The following is a 13393-nucleotide window of genomic DNA, read 5'->3' as shown; positions in this document are numbered from 1 at the left end:
TGCTCATGGTTACTCAGGTGCCATTAATTCTGGGCCTTCTTAGCTGAAAAAGCAAGGAAATGTGTGTGTCTATGTTAATTTGTGCACATATACATTTAAAAGCGTGGAATTGATTTTTCCCTAGAGCCTCCAGAAGGAACGCAGTTCTAATGACACCTTAATTTTCACTCCATAAGATCTGTTTTGGACTTCTGGCCTCCAAAAGTGTGAAAGAATACATTTGTGTTGGGTTGGGTCTCTAAGTTTGTGATAATTTATTACAGCAATAATAGGAAACAAACACAACTAAAGACAAATGATGTTGAACATTTTTTCATATGTTTATTTGCCTTTGTCTCTGGTGAGAGATCTGTTCTGATCATTTTCCCATTTATTAAATTAGGTTGTCTTCTTATTGTTGCGTTTTAAGAGTTTGTATTTTTAAAATTCAAGTCCTTTATGAGAGACCTTTTTTGCACATATTTCCCCCAAAGCTGTGGCTTGTATAATCATTCCACAATATCTTTTGTAGAATAATTTTAATAAACTTTTTCTTTCATGAATTGTGCTTTTGGTGTTGTAGCTATAACTCATAAACAAATTTAAAATCATGTAGATTGTCTCCTGTGTTTTCTTCTAGAAATCCTATAATTCTGATTTTTACATTTGGCATATGATCCATTTTGAGTTAATTATTTTGGAAGGTTTGTGCCTAGGTTCATTTTCCTGCATATTGGCCAAACTTTACCAAATTTTAGTCAGGACCCTCTGAGCCTCCTTCTTGACCAGACTTTGACTTTCCCCAGATTGTAGTTTTTAGTACCATTCTCAAAAAAAAAAGTGTGTGTGTGTATATATATACATATTATGTGTGTGTGTGTATATATATATATATATATGTAGTTTTTTTCCAAATTTGCATAGTTTTTATTTCTTTTTATTTTCTTATTACACTAACTAGGACTTTCAATACTATTTTGAGTAGGAGTGGTCCCACATTCCATATCCTAGCAGAAAAGTACCCAGTCTATCACCATTAATTACATTGTTACTTGTATATTTATTTTTTGTAGATATAATTGATCAAGATGAGTAAGAGCCCCCTTATTCCTAATTTGCTGAGAGTTTTTATCATGACTTGGTGTTAGATTTTGTCAGTTGTTTTTATACATCAGTTGATATAAGCATATCATTTTTATTCTTTAGTTGGTTAATATGTAGATTATATTGATTGAATTTCAAATGTTGAACCAGCCTTGCATACCTAGAATAAATCCTACTTGGTTATGGTGTATAAATCTTCTTATACATTGTTGTATTGAACTTGTAACATTCTCTGAAGGAGATTTGTGATTATATTCATGAGAGATATTGGTCTGTAGGTTTCCTTTCTTGTAATGTCTTTATCTGACTTTGGTATTGGTGTAATGCTGGTTCTCAGAAAATGAGTTGCAACTTAGGAAATAGTCTCTCTATTTTTACTTTTTGGAAAAGATTGTAGAGAATTCAAATTCTCCACAGTAGAGCAGTGGAGAACTGCTCTGACCTAGAGCAGTGAGAGTAAGCACCTTCCTCATATGAGAAAGACTAGATGTTCCGTGTTTTACTCTTTGCTGAATGTAATCACTTAGCATATTTTCAGTTACATTTGATTGTATGTGGTTAAAACTATGTGGAAGCTTATTAGTTATTGATTCCGTTTGTTTAGGCTATATTATCTGTTTCTCCTTGTGTGAGTTTTGGCAGTTTGTATTGTTCAAGGAATTGGTCCATTTCACCTAAGTTATGAAATTTGTGGGCCTACAGTACAGTTTCCTTTCTGATCCTTTTAATGCCTGTGCATGATGACACAGCTTTCATTTCTAATGTTGGTAATCTGTGTTTTCTCTCTTTTTGACTTGGTTAGTCAGACCAGAGCTTTTCAGGCTGTTTTCTTTGTAGGCATTGTAGTAGTTTGTTTTTAGGAATTGCTCCCTTTCCTCTAAATTATCATATTTATGTTCATAGAGCTGTTTGCAGTTTTTGTTTATTATTCTTTTGATGTTTACAGGGTCTAAGTGAATATCTTCCTGTTTTCTTTCCTATACTAGTAATCCATGACTTCTCCCCTTTTACTGTGTTCGTCTTGCTGGCATTTATCCCTCTTCTTGGCCATTTGAAAGAACTAGCTTTTATTTTTGTTTTTATCTACTATTTCTCAGTGTTCAATTTCATTAGTTTCTGCTATAATTTTAATTATTTCTTTCCTTCTACCTGTTTTAGGCTGAAATTACTCTTCTTTCTTTAGTTGTCTAAGGTAGAATGTAGGTTATGGATTTTATATCTTTCTTCTTTTTAATGTGTGCATTTAATGTTATAAATCTTCAAAACACTGCTTTCACTGCATTAACAAACTTTGATAAGTTATGTTTTCATTTTCATTGAATGTAAGATATTTTTTAAGTTAGAATATGGATTTTTAAACATATTAAAATTACAATTCAGCATATACTCCTGATTCTTTGGTCTCACTATGGACATCACCATGCTATGTTCTTCTAAACATAGTTGTCCAGATTCCAACTTGTTAGTTAAGCAGATTGCAGTAGGTATCATGAGAAAATGTCATCACTGATTAATCCAGGTTATCTCAAATGTGAGAGTGCAAACTCTTGGGTATTCTCAGAGTCCGAAAGTACTCTATCAGAAAATTTTGTTGCTGTATTGTAACTTTTATTTTTATTTAAAAAAATTTTTGGAGGGTAATTAGGTTTGTTTATGTATTTATGTACATATATGTGTATGTATGTATGTATGTATTTTAATGGAGGGACTGGGGATTGAACCCAGGCCCTCATGCATGCTAGGCATGCACTTCTACCACTGTGCTATACCTTCTCCCTATAATTTTTATTTTTAATTTTAATTTCTACCTCAGAAAAACATACCCTGCTAAAGGAAACCTTTGGACAAATTGTCTCTGAGATGAAATCAGTCATTTTGTGCCAAAGAACTTCCATATGAGTGCACACCGTGAGAAACGATGGTAGTCAGACAGACTTCGGACTCTTTCTGAGGTCCCACAATTACTAGGTAGGTGATTTGGATCCGTTCTAGTATAGTAGGAAAACAGAGGAAATGAGAGTGCTGCTGCTTTCTGATGATGAATTAGTGGTCTCCTACTTTGCTATCGCCATAAAACTCTACTCTGATAACCATGTAAAGTTTGACTTTGAATCTGATCTGTTTGCAGCTTCATTTGATTTGTTTCCTTACATATGTTTTATATTTAGGGGTCTTTATTGTGTATTCTTACTCAGTTTAAAATAGTTACTATATATATTTGTGGTAAGCCTCTTAAAATAATTTTAACAAAGTAAGTAGAAATGAAGAAAAACTTGGATGAAAGATAAAATATTTTTTTAAAATACCTTGTCAATCTCAGTTTCCTATTTATGAAATGGGGAAAAGTTTAACAATTGTCCCCCTACTTTGTTGTGAAGCTTCAGTGTGTTAACAGGTATAATAGTTTCTGGCACATAGTAACTGTTAAGGAATTGTTACTTTCTCTCTCAGTCTGTCTCTGTATGTCTCTCTCCTGCTAGGTGCAGCCTATGTGCAAGGATAATTTAGTTTTGTTGAATTCAAATTTTCGAAGTCCCTTAGACATCCTCACAATTTCCCCCATCCCTATCCTGTATTTCTCCAGACCCTAGTAAGAAATAGACTACATGTTGTATCATGAATGGACACATATTTATGTAGCACATACTATATTTCTAATCCTGGGCAAGGGGCTCTGATACATAGATGAAATAAATGACTTTCTCCTTCCAGAAGCTACAATGCTGTTGGATTGACAAGACTATTACTAATAAAATAATTACTGAGCAATGTAAGTCAATATGTTGAATAAGCCCTGAGTGGTTAAATAATGACCTCATGTGAAGTTGCCCACAATGTCCCTTTTACTTTAGGGAGTTTAGAAATAGAATCTGCTCAATAGATTAATCAAGAGCATTTCATTATTTGCTTTTATTGGAAGGGACAGAAAATGAGTAGAAACTAAAATGCCCATGTAATTAATAAACACACGATAGCTCAGGTCACTGACCCTGCAAATTATTTTTAAATGCACTGACACATAATTTCTCTAACTTTTGTCTCCTTGGATGATTTTTGGAATGTGATCTCCACTGGAGTGGAAAGGAATCATTTTTGACTGAATTCCAGAAATAGATGTCCCTACCTTGTTCTGTGTGTGTGTGTACATGCACGCATGTACACACACACACATATACACACATATACAAGGCACAAAGGGGAAGTAAGATCACTGATTTGTGCTCAACTCCAATGCTTAACTTGTTATTGAATTTAAATGAATTCCAATGTCATTCACCAAAACCCCTCAAATCTCTTCCTTCACTTCACATACCTGATGAGCTAACCCTTGGGGTTCCCCTGAGGCAAAATGAAGCCTAAGGAAAGTGCCACTTGGGTAGGAACTCAGAAAGGGGCTGACTGCGCACTTGGGTAGGAACTCAGAAAGGGGCTGAAAGCTGCGAGCATGCAGGGACCTGCTGGCGAGCGCATGCTGGTGGTTTTCTTCCCCGATGGCCCTTCCCGGCCCCCTCCTATCAGTTGCTTCAATGCTTCTCCATCTCAAGTTATTTGTGTTGCCACTGTTATGATTTGTGCCATGTCTGTGCATGACTTGTATCACTTGTCATTTAATCTGTCCTTTTATTTATGTCATCAAATATTTAATACCTTTATTAGCAATAGTAATATTACATTTTGTGTACATTTATTTCTGCAGATGTAAAACCAGTATCTCATGGCCTACACTGAAGAACCTCCGTTTAGGTACATTCTCAAAATACTTGGGTTAGTTCATGTTCCACTGAAGGTCCACATCTCACATTTCAGGAAGTGTGGATACACAGAAGAAGGTACACAAACAAAGGTGAACAAAGCACACAAAGGCTCAGTGATCTGGCCCTGATTTCTCTCTGGCTTCATCTCTTTCTGAATCATAGTTCACATCCCATTGCTTAGCTTTCTTGAATAATTCATGTTTCCCCAATTCAACCTGTTTTAGAGGCCTAGCTCACACCACTTCTTAGGTGCCAGAAAACCTTTCATTGCTTTGTTTACCTAGAAAATATCTGCACCCCTTTCAGACCCAGAGCATCATCTCTTCTCTGAACCCTAAGGGTAATTTACTCCTTTTTCTCTGTCTCCCCCTTTAACACTTAAATGACCTTCTTTATTTAGGGGTCTCTCTTTCTCCACCAGATTACAAATGCTTTCTGATAACTTGTAGGCATTCAGTGCTTATAGAAGGAAAAAATGAAGGCAGAGAGGTGATTGACTGCCTGAGATAATCTCTGTGGTACCACTTTAAAAGAGTGTTTCTGCATACTTGCTCAAGCCTGAAATTCTGCAAATGGAGATACAATTCCTTGCTTGAAGCATCTGTGTTTGCTGTTAAAGTTTAATTCCCCTAGGACTGGAATCACTCCATCATATTAAAGTGTTTGCATATCCGTGTGAAGGTTCTGCATACTCTCTCCAGAGAGTAGGTTTTGAGAGGAGGGTATTAGGAGAGAAGTAGGAATGTGAGGAGAAGATGGCACCAGAAAAACATGAACAATCGTAGAAAGAAATTGTCCATTCTGAGTTTTCCTATAGCCTATCATACTGATAATTTCAATCAGAGCAGTCTAGAGCAATACAGAGAATCTTAGGTCTTGGAGAAAGTGTTACCCCTGCTCCTGCAAGCTGAATGCTGGCTCCAGGGTACAAGTGGCTATGCATGTGGAAGAAATTGCCTGGGAAGAGCACACTGTCTGGGCTAGTAGTATCCCAAGGATACTCAGTTCCTGATATTTTGAGCAATAGCCAATACTGTATTCATCAAAATTGGCCTGGGAGGCAAAGATGTGGTCCTGTGGGATGGCTAAGATGTTCATTGGTTTTTAGATATGCATAGCTCTAAGCTCCTGTGTAGGAGGAAGGGAATAGGAAAGAAAGGAAAATATATTGGAAAATCTAAACCTAATTTCACACTATCACAGCTAAAGATTGTATTTATTTAGGGGTCTCTAAAGGGGTCTGCTTGGAACTGAAATAATATTATAACAAACAGGCAGTGCACCTTTTCAACGTGATTTTCTTTAGACCTCAGGCAGAAGGAAGTGATTCTAGTCTCCAACTGAGGGTTGGAAGGTGTAACGTTTCCAATTTCGAACAAACTCTTAGGTCTTTTTGCCATTTTTTTAATAGTCATTTAATTTTGGTGAAATAGTTTTGTGGAGCTATCTTTCTTTTGTGTTTTTCTTTTTTTGCTTCTTTTAAACCACTAATTTTCACAAATAAAATAAGATCTTGGTATGTCAGTAGGACATCTTTCAAACATCTAAATTGTTTCTATAGTGAAAAAGAAAGAAAGCAATGAAAGAGCCAAGGAAGGCTTCTTCCCAAATTTAAAAGGATTATTACTATTTTATTTCTATAGGTAAATCTGCTTCTTTTCTACAAAATATAAAGAATTTCTCTCTAGTCTTTAGGAGGCTGTGAAATATCTGATGGCGAGGCATGTGAAGGAGGACTGGCTCTCATAGACCATGTGAGTCTGGGGTGGATATTCCTAGCTGTTACATGGATTACATTTCTCTCCTTTTTCTCTTTCAAGAATTCTACACAGAGTGAAAAAAATTATAGAACATCACTTTCTCTATACACACATATTTTAATGGCCTGAAACTAGAAATGCAATAGATTGTGGAAACAAATGTCTAAATTAATGAAGGGCCTTGGAAATAGAAGTTTAGTTACCATCACTGCAGGGGCGCCAGCTGTCATAGTTCTAGCTCAGTAGGGTCTTTAATTTGGGGGGTCCTGTTCATTTTCTTTGGAATGCCACATAATACGTGGTTCTCCCAGGATACCACCTAGTAAGAATAGCATCCAGACAAGTTCTGTTATTTCTGCCTCTTCCTTCCTTACCAATTCAGGTCTCTAATTATTAACAGAAACTAAGTTCAAGAGTATACTTGAAGCTGGTAGCATCTACTTTTTCCTGTTTGCAATCACAAATTAAATGATGAAGATTATATTCGGAAATCTAAAAATAATTTCAAGGTATCACAGCTAAAGACTGGACAAGTCCACGGAATTGACATAATATTATAGCAAATAGCCGGTGCATCCTTTCAACGTGATTTTTAAGATATTTGTATAGCTTATATTTTAAAAGAAAGATGATACCACGTTTTTATATTCTTTGATGAAAACACAGGAGATACTCTCTAAAGTTCCCATTTATGATGTTGTAGCTTGAATCATGAATTTTGACACAGGAATCATGCAGTTACTCAGAAAATGCAATGCCTGTTTCAACTGTAAGTTTCAGCAAATCCTACTATGCTCCAGAATGTCTAGGCGTTATCTTAGGGTGAGACTTTGGACAATAGTTTTTGGTATCCAGCTTCTGTTTATTGGCAAATCCCTTGTCATTATTATTATTTCACACCAAGAGCCCATATCCTGCTACAAAACACGGTAAGTAGGAGTGTATGTGAAAACAATTTGTGTTGTGGAATTTATATCCTAAAATTTCTTCCCTTTGAGATACGTGAAATCTGAGCTCCTGTGGTTCCGAGGAGCTCAGTACTGTGACAGATTATTTGTGCCTGTGTGTGTGTGTGTGTGTGTGTGTGTGTGTGTGTGTGCACGTGTGTGCATGTACGCTAGGGAGGAGGGTGCCAGGAAGGCAGTGGAATAGTTTGGAATGGAAGGATTCTCATGACACATGGGCTAATGGAGGTGAAGCATTAAATTTCCGGGCACTCTGAGACACCTTCCCTCTGCCTGCAAACTCCTGCAGATTACCAGAATTTTTCAGAGGAAAAAAATTTTTTTTTCAATTTCCACCATAGCCAGAATGATGCAAAAGCCCAGTGGAACTTGAGCTGGTAGAGCAGGAAGAGGGCGTCTAGTCAGAAGCCCTTCATCATATCTTGTGTTTTATTATATGCTACGTGGCCTGAACATAATACTTGTTTTATTAAAATCTAAGCATGTTTCCCATTCAGAGAAATGTGCAGCCAAGCAGACATTTTTAAATTGCTGAAGTATAAAAATATAAGAAGATTAAGTGTATCTATCTTGGCCAGATACATGTGGAGCTACAGCTTTATATATAGTGTGTGTGCTTCAAGATGAACAAGGTGATGGTTCCCAGGGCTGCACCACAAAGTAAAACGCTTCCAGGAGGTTTTCATTTCAGCAGTACTGTAAGCAAACACCTACTACCCCAGCCTTTGCTAAATTCTAATTTCACGCTCCAAGCACCTGGAAACTCCCAGGAGTTCAGCTGGGACAGTTAGGACCCAGAATTCCTCCAGAATAATCCCAGGGAGCTTGCTCTCTGGCCTGAGAAAGCTCAGTCCTGGAAGAATCCAGCTCTGCCCTCCACTTTGGGAGCACGGATAGAAAACACACAAAACTGGCAAGATCTGTGCCATTTGACATCCGTGGTTACCCATCCTCACGGGGCCCTTAGCACTCCATGGAGATGCTTATGAGATTTTTTTGTTTGCTTGCTTCCCTACTCTCTGGAATGGCAATTTGAAACATTTTCCACTCAACTCACATCTGCAATTTGCTTTCTTCTTGTTCCTAGCAGACGTCTTACTTGACAGAAAATTAAAATAGGAAACACGAAGGAGAACCAGTTCAACTTCCTGCCGTCATATCTACCAATCCACCTCAGTTTGCCCCCTTTCCTTTTCCCCTCCCCTCCTGTCACAAAGTCAAAAGTATGCCTTCTCCAAGTTACCTCTCCTCTTGATGGACTCCTCAAGGCCACAGTCCTTCTCAGAACAGAAAGCTGGGCCACACCCAGCCGGCCTCTTTCCTGGGTTAGAGCCGGGCTTCATCCACCGCGCTCCTGTCTCCTCTAGCCCATCCCCTCCGTCCACATTGTAACCAGAGTGAACATGTAACTCACAGCCAGGGTCATGTCCTTGCCTTGTGCTAAGCCTTCTGCTATGGTCTGAATTATGTCCCACCCCCGCAAAATTCGTATGTTGAAGCTCTGAAGCCTAGTGCCTCAGAATGTGACTGTATTTGGAGATGGAGTTCTTGAAGAGATACTTAAGTTAAAGTGAGGTCATTAGGGTGGCCTCCAATCCAATATGATTGGTGTCCTCAAATGAAGAGCAGAGTAGGACACAGACTCACATAAAGACCTCATGATTACACAAGAAGAAGACAGCCAACTACAAGCCAAGGAGCGAGGCCTCAGTGGGAACCAAGCCTGCCAACACTCTGACCTTGGACTTCAAGCCTCCAGAACTGGAAGAAAATAAATCCCTTGGTTAAGCCCCCCAGTCTCCGTGGCCCTTCATGATGGCAGCCTTAGCAAACCCATCGCCTCCCAGCAACTCTCAGTCATCTCTAGGAGAAAGTCCACATGCTCTCAAGGGGTTTCTAAGACCCAGGACGGTCTGGCTAATGCTTACCTCTCCCACCTCCTCCTTGCCCACTCTCTGCCCCTCTCTGCACTCCAGCCACATCAGCTTTTGAGCAGTTCATTGAATCTGCTGTTATCTTCCTTTTTTTCTGAAACTTGTGGATGTACCATTTCGAGTACTTGGAACGTTCCTACTTGCTCACGCCACTCATTCACCTAGTCAGCACCCTCATCTTTAAGTCCCAACTTAAGTATCACTCCTTAGAGAAACCATCCTGGTTCCCTAAGACTAGGTTAGGTCCCTCTGTGGTAATCTTCCATAGAAGTAGTTACTTCTACTCTATAGCTCCTGTCTCTCGCAATCATTTTGTCAGAATATGTCTTCTCCAAAAGGCTGTCACCTCCAGGGACAGGAATCATTTCTTCCTTGCTCACTGCTCTGTCTGCAACCTGTGTGCCATGTGTCTGTACTCTATCTGTATTTGAATGAAATAGCAGAACAAACAGGCTAAAAACAGACAGGATCAGAACTTCTGGCAGAAATATAGGCAATGGAGTATTGCTTTGGACATGGCATTAATAAGATTTTGTTATTATCAAAATTCAGTTAGGTAGGTATTAGTTACCAAAGTTGAAATCGCGATGTAATTGCCTGTAGAAAAATGTGCGTTACTAATTCAATTCAGCATATCAGAGGCCAAAGTGATTTTTTATTTTCTCAAACTTATCGAATGTCCAGAATTTGTTGGACTGGACATACACAGGTCTCATTTATTTTGGGATATAATGGAAACAATTCTGTGAAGGACCAGATTCTTATTTTTCACCTGGAATTTCTTATTTTTACAGGAACAGTGAAAATGTGTTCAAAATGTGGCCACCATCATAGGGCACATAGTGACGCACATGTGACTGTCACTGGAAATTGGGTTTGCTGCTGCTCTTCATTTCTGGTTTGTACCAGAGGGTGGAAACCCTTTAAAAGAAGCACTTTGAGTTTCAGAGCTTTTTCTTGTAGTGTACTGTGGGAGCTGCTAATCAGGTGGGACTCACTAGCCTGCAAATGTGGAGGAAGCGCAGATGCTAGAAGAGGAAACCTGTGGTTCATGTGCCTAGCCCGTGTGGTCAAGAGGAGGGTGGATTTGACAGCAACACCATGCCAAGAGAAGCCTTCATGGCACCTATGTGATAAGTACAATGGTGCCATCTATTTGTGACTGATATTTTTGATGGCATTGACTGTTCTTGAGTGAGCTAGGGACGAAAAGAGTAATGTAGCTGACCATGATTTGCACATTTATTTACATATCAGGGCTTTTTTTCAGACTGTGGCTGAAGCCTATTTGTACAGTCAGGCATAATGAAGTAAACCTCATTGAGATTCACTTCAGGACATACCCAAACAAACAAGATCTTCATTCTGAGCCCATCCAAATGTCTGTAATTTGGTAAATTACTCATTCTATTTGAATGCATTAGTCATCATTTATGAATGTCAGTGAAATTGAATGGACTTCCCTCAAAGCACTATAGAACATTTCCATCATGCTACAAATGCTTTTTTTTCAAGGCTTTTTATTTTTTTGCTGCATTTTAAATTTCTGATCCATAAGCCAAATAGGCATTCCAGAAAATAAGGAATCATGTCCAAGTAGCTAATGGGTATTTATAAAATATGTTTTTTTAGATTTGAGCAGATTAAGGTCACATCGCATATGTTCAAATGTATAAACCGTCTTAATCTTCAGATTTAGTCAATACTTACGAAGCACTTTGAAAATCTTAGTAACATTCAATATAAACAGCTGTCAATAAGAAATAAAATAGAAGAATCGTAACACAATACCTCAATAGCTCATCTTCTCAAAAAATTTTTTTTAAAGTTAGATGAGAGCTTTTTGTTGAGCATATTGACTCAGAGCAAAAATAAATAAATAAATTTTAAAAGCCTTTAACAGAAATAAGATACAGAAAAACTTTTTGATGCCTTAACATTTCACGTTCTCTTTAAAGGCAAAGGGTTTTAGCAAAACAGTAAAGAAAGAAGTCTGACAATTTGCCATTCATCAAGTATTTGCAGTATTTTAAAGTTATATCAATTAAAATTCCCTATTCCAGCACATTTTCCTTGCTATGTGCCAGCTATAAGTTTTTACAGTATATTGCAAATGTATGATGAAGACAGGAGATAAGATAAAGGCGTACCATTGATTTCTGAGTGTATTTATGTAATTCCCTAAATTCTGATTTATCAGGGCCAAAGAAATGTCCTGAATTCTTTTATGTTTATTTAAGGAATGATGGGAAGTGGTGCCTATAAATCATTATTGCTAAATGACTAGAAATCTTATTAATTAGCAAGGAGAGGTTCTTCTCAGGAAAGAATCTTTTTTTTCTCTTCTCTTGGAAAGTTGAGAGCTGAATTTTTAAGTGAAGTGTTAACAAGTTATCCCACTTCTGCTAATCTAAAGACGGACTCTTGTCCTTATTCTGTATCTCAGAACTTTCTTTATGTTCTACATAAGAAACCCTAGTTTTTCTAAAGGGAAAGCTGGCTGTTCTTCTAGAATCTCTGTGCAAAATTTCTTCTTTAATTGACCCGTTATATTCCAGCTGCACATATGCCGTCCACAATCCCTCTGTATTCCTTGTGTTTTAAATCCTAGAGGGCTTTCTTTCATTACAGGAAACATGTCTCACTTTTAATAATTCAGACTCGAGGATGACTTGACTTATGCCTTTATGTGTCGTTTGCATTTTTATTTAAGCATGTATGTGTGTGTAGCAAGCATTTATTAGTGTACAATATTTCATCTTGAGGTTGAAAGGCTAGATAATTCTTAGAAGGGATATTAAACTTTCTCACGCAAGCATTCTTAGACTCAAATGCTTCGAGGTCCCAGAGAAGAAAGGAAATGAATGAAATGGTTGTGGGCACAGTGGCTGAAGAGCCCTTGCCTTTCCTTAAGGCACCAGCGTCTGCTCAGCTGTAGCTGATGGCTGCTGTGCAAGAACAGTCCCAGTGTTGTGGAATTAGCCAGGTTTCCAAGAGTAGTCAGAAACCTGGATTTTCATTTGAAATCTCCAAGTATGTAAATTCTAGTAACTGATTCTAATTCATACACTATGCGAACCATGCAAATAAATCTGGGAGTGCCTAATACGCAAATTCTTCTGTAAAACAGGGGTTGTATCATATCTAAAAAGAAAATACTATACCATAAGACTTACTGACTTCATTAACAGCAACAGAAAATGTCTGTAAAAGGAATGTAAATGTAAAATGCACACCTAGGTACCACGTTTGGGAGACATACCTTGTGTAAAAGAAGACCTTCTCCCTACCCCTGCCACGGAAGGGTCTGCTGGTTCCAGGGAACAGTTCCATTCAGTCCCACCCGTTTCCTCACCCTGACTCCAACCAATGTGGGTGCAGTGGCTTTCCATTTCCTCAATGCCCATCTTTTTGCTTGCTGTCCAGGGAAATATCCTTTTTGGTTTGTGGATGTCCTGGAGTGTTAGGAGAATCTAAAAGGTGACAAGAGAACATTTTCAGATTATGGACGTCATCATTCATGCTGGGCACATACTGAGGGAAGTGATGGCAGAGGGGAGAACTCTCCACTAGACAATAGCAGGAAATTGAAAAGAATGGTTCTCAGCCTGGCTGGCCTCAATACAGAGGGGACAAGCGAGGACTGGACAGTTTACAGAGGACCACTCAGCTCCTAGGCAGCCCCAGAGCACCTGTGACCATAAACACTGCCTATTCTGCTGATGCAGATTCAGCTCCCACATTGCCAAAAAGCTGAAAGTAAGGCCCTTCGTGGAAACAGTCCTCACCTCTGCATCCCTATCCCTGTCTTCCTTCAGACCTCTCCCTCCACACCACCTCTCAACATCTCTGCTCTCACCATAGTCCTTTCTGGTGAGAAGAGACATCGTTCTCTC

At 38.4% G+C, this 13393-nt stretch overlaps 1 long non-coding RNA gene across 1 annotated transcript in view; it reads left to right on the top strand.

The window, feature by feature from the left end:
* The window catches only part of LOC140699281 (uncharacterized), a 149075-nt gene extending 139723 nt beyond the window's left edge, over positions 1–9352 (top strand). The window contains exon 3 of the long non-coding RNA XR_012077330.1: positions 8654–9352. This is a non-coding gene — a long non-coding RNA (uncharacterized lncRNA). The remainder of the gene's footprint in view (positions 1–8653) is intronic.
* The last annotated feature ends 4041 nt before the right edge of the window (positions 9353–13393 follow it).

The sequence above is a fragment of the Vicugna pacos genome, chromosome 11 (genome assembly GCF_048564905.1).
Source record: "Vicugna pacos chromosome 11, VicPac4, whole genome shotgun sequence".
Classification (NCBI taxonomy): Eukaryota; Metazoa; Chordata; class Mammalia; order Artiodactyla; family Camelidae; genus Vicugna; species Vicugna pacos.
This window is presented reverse-complemented; position numbering and strand designations above follow the sequence as displayed.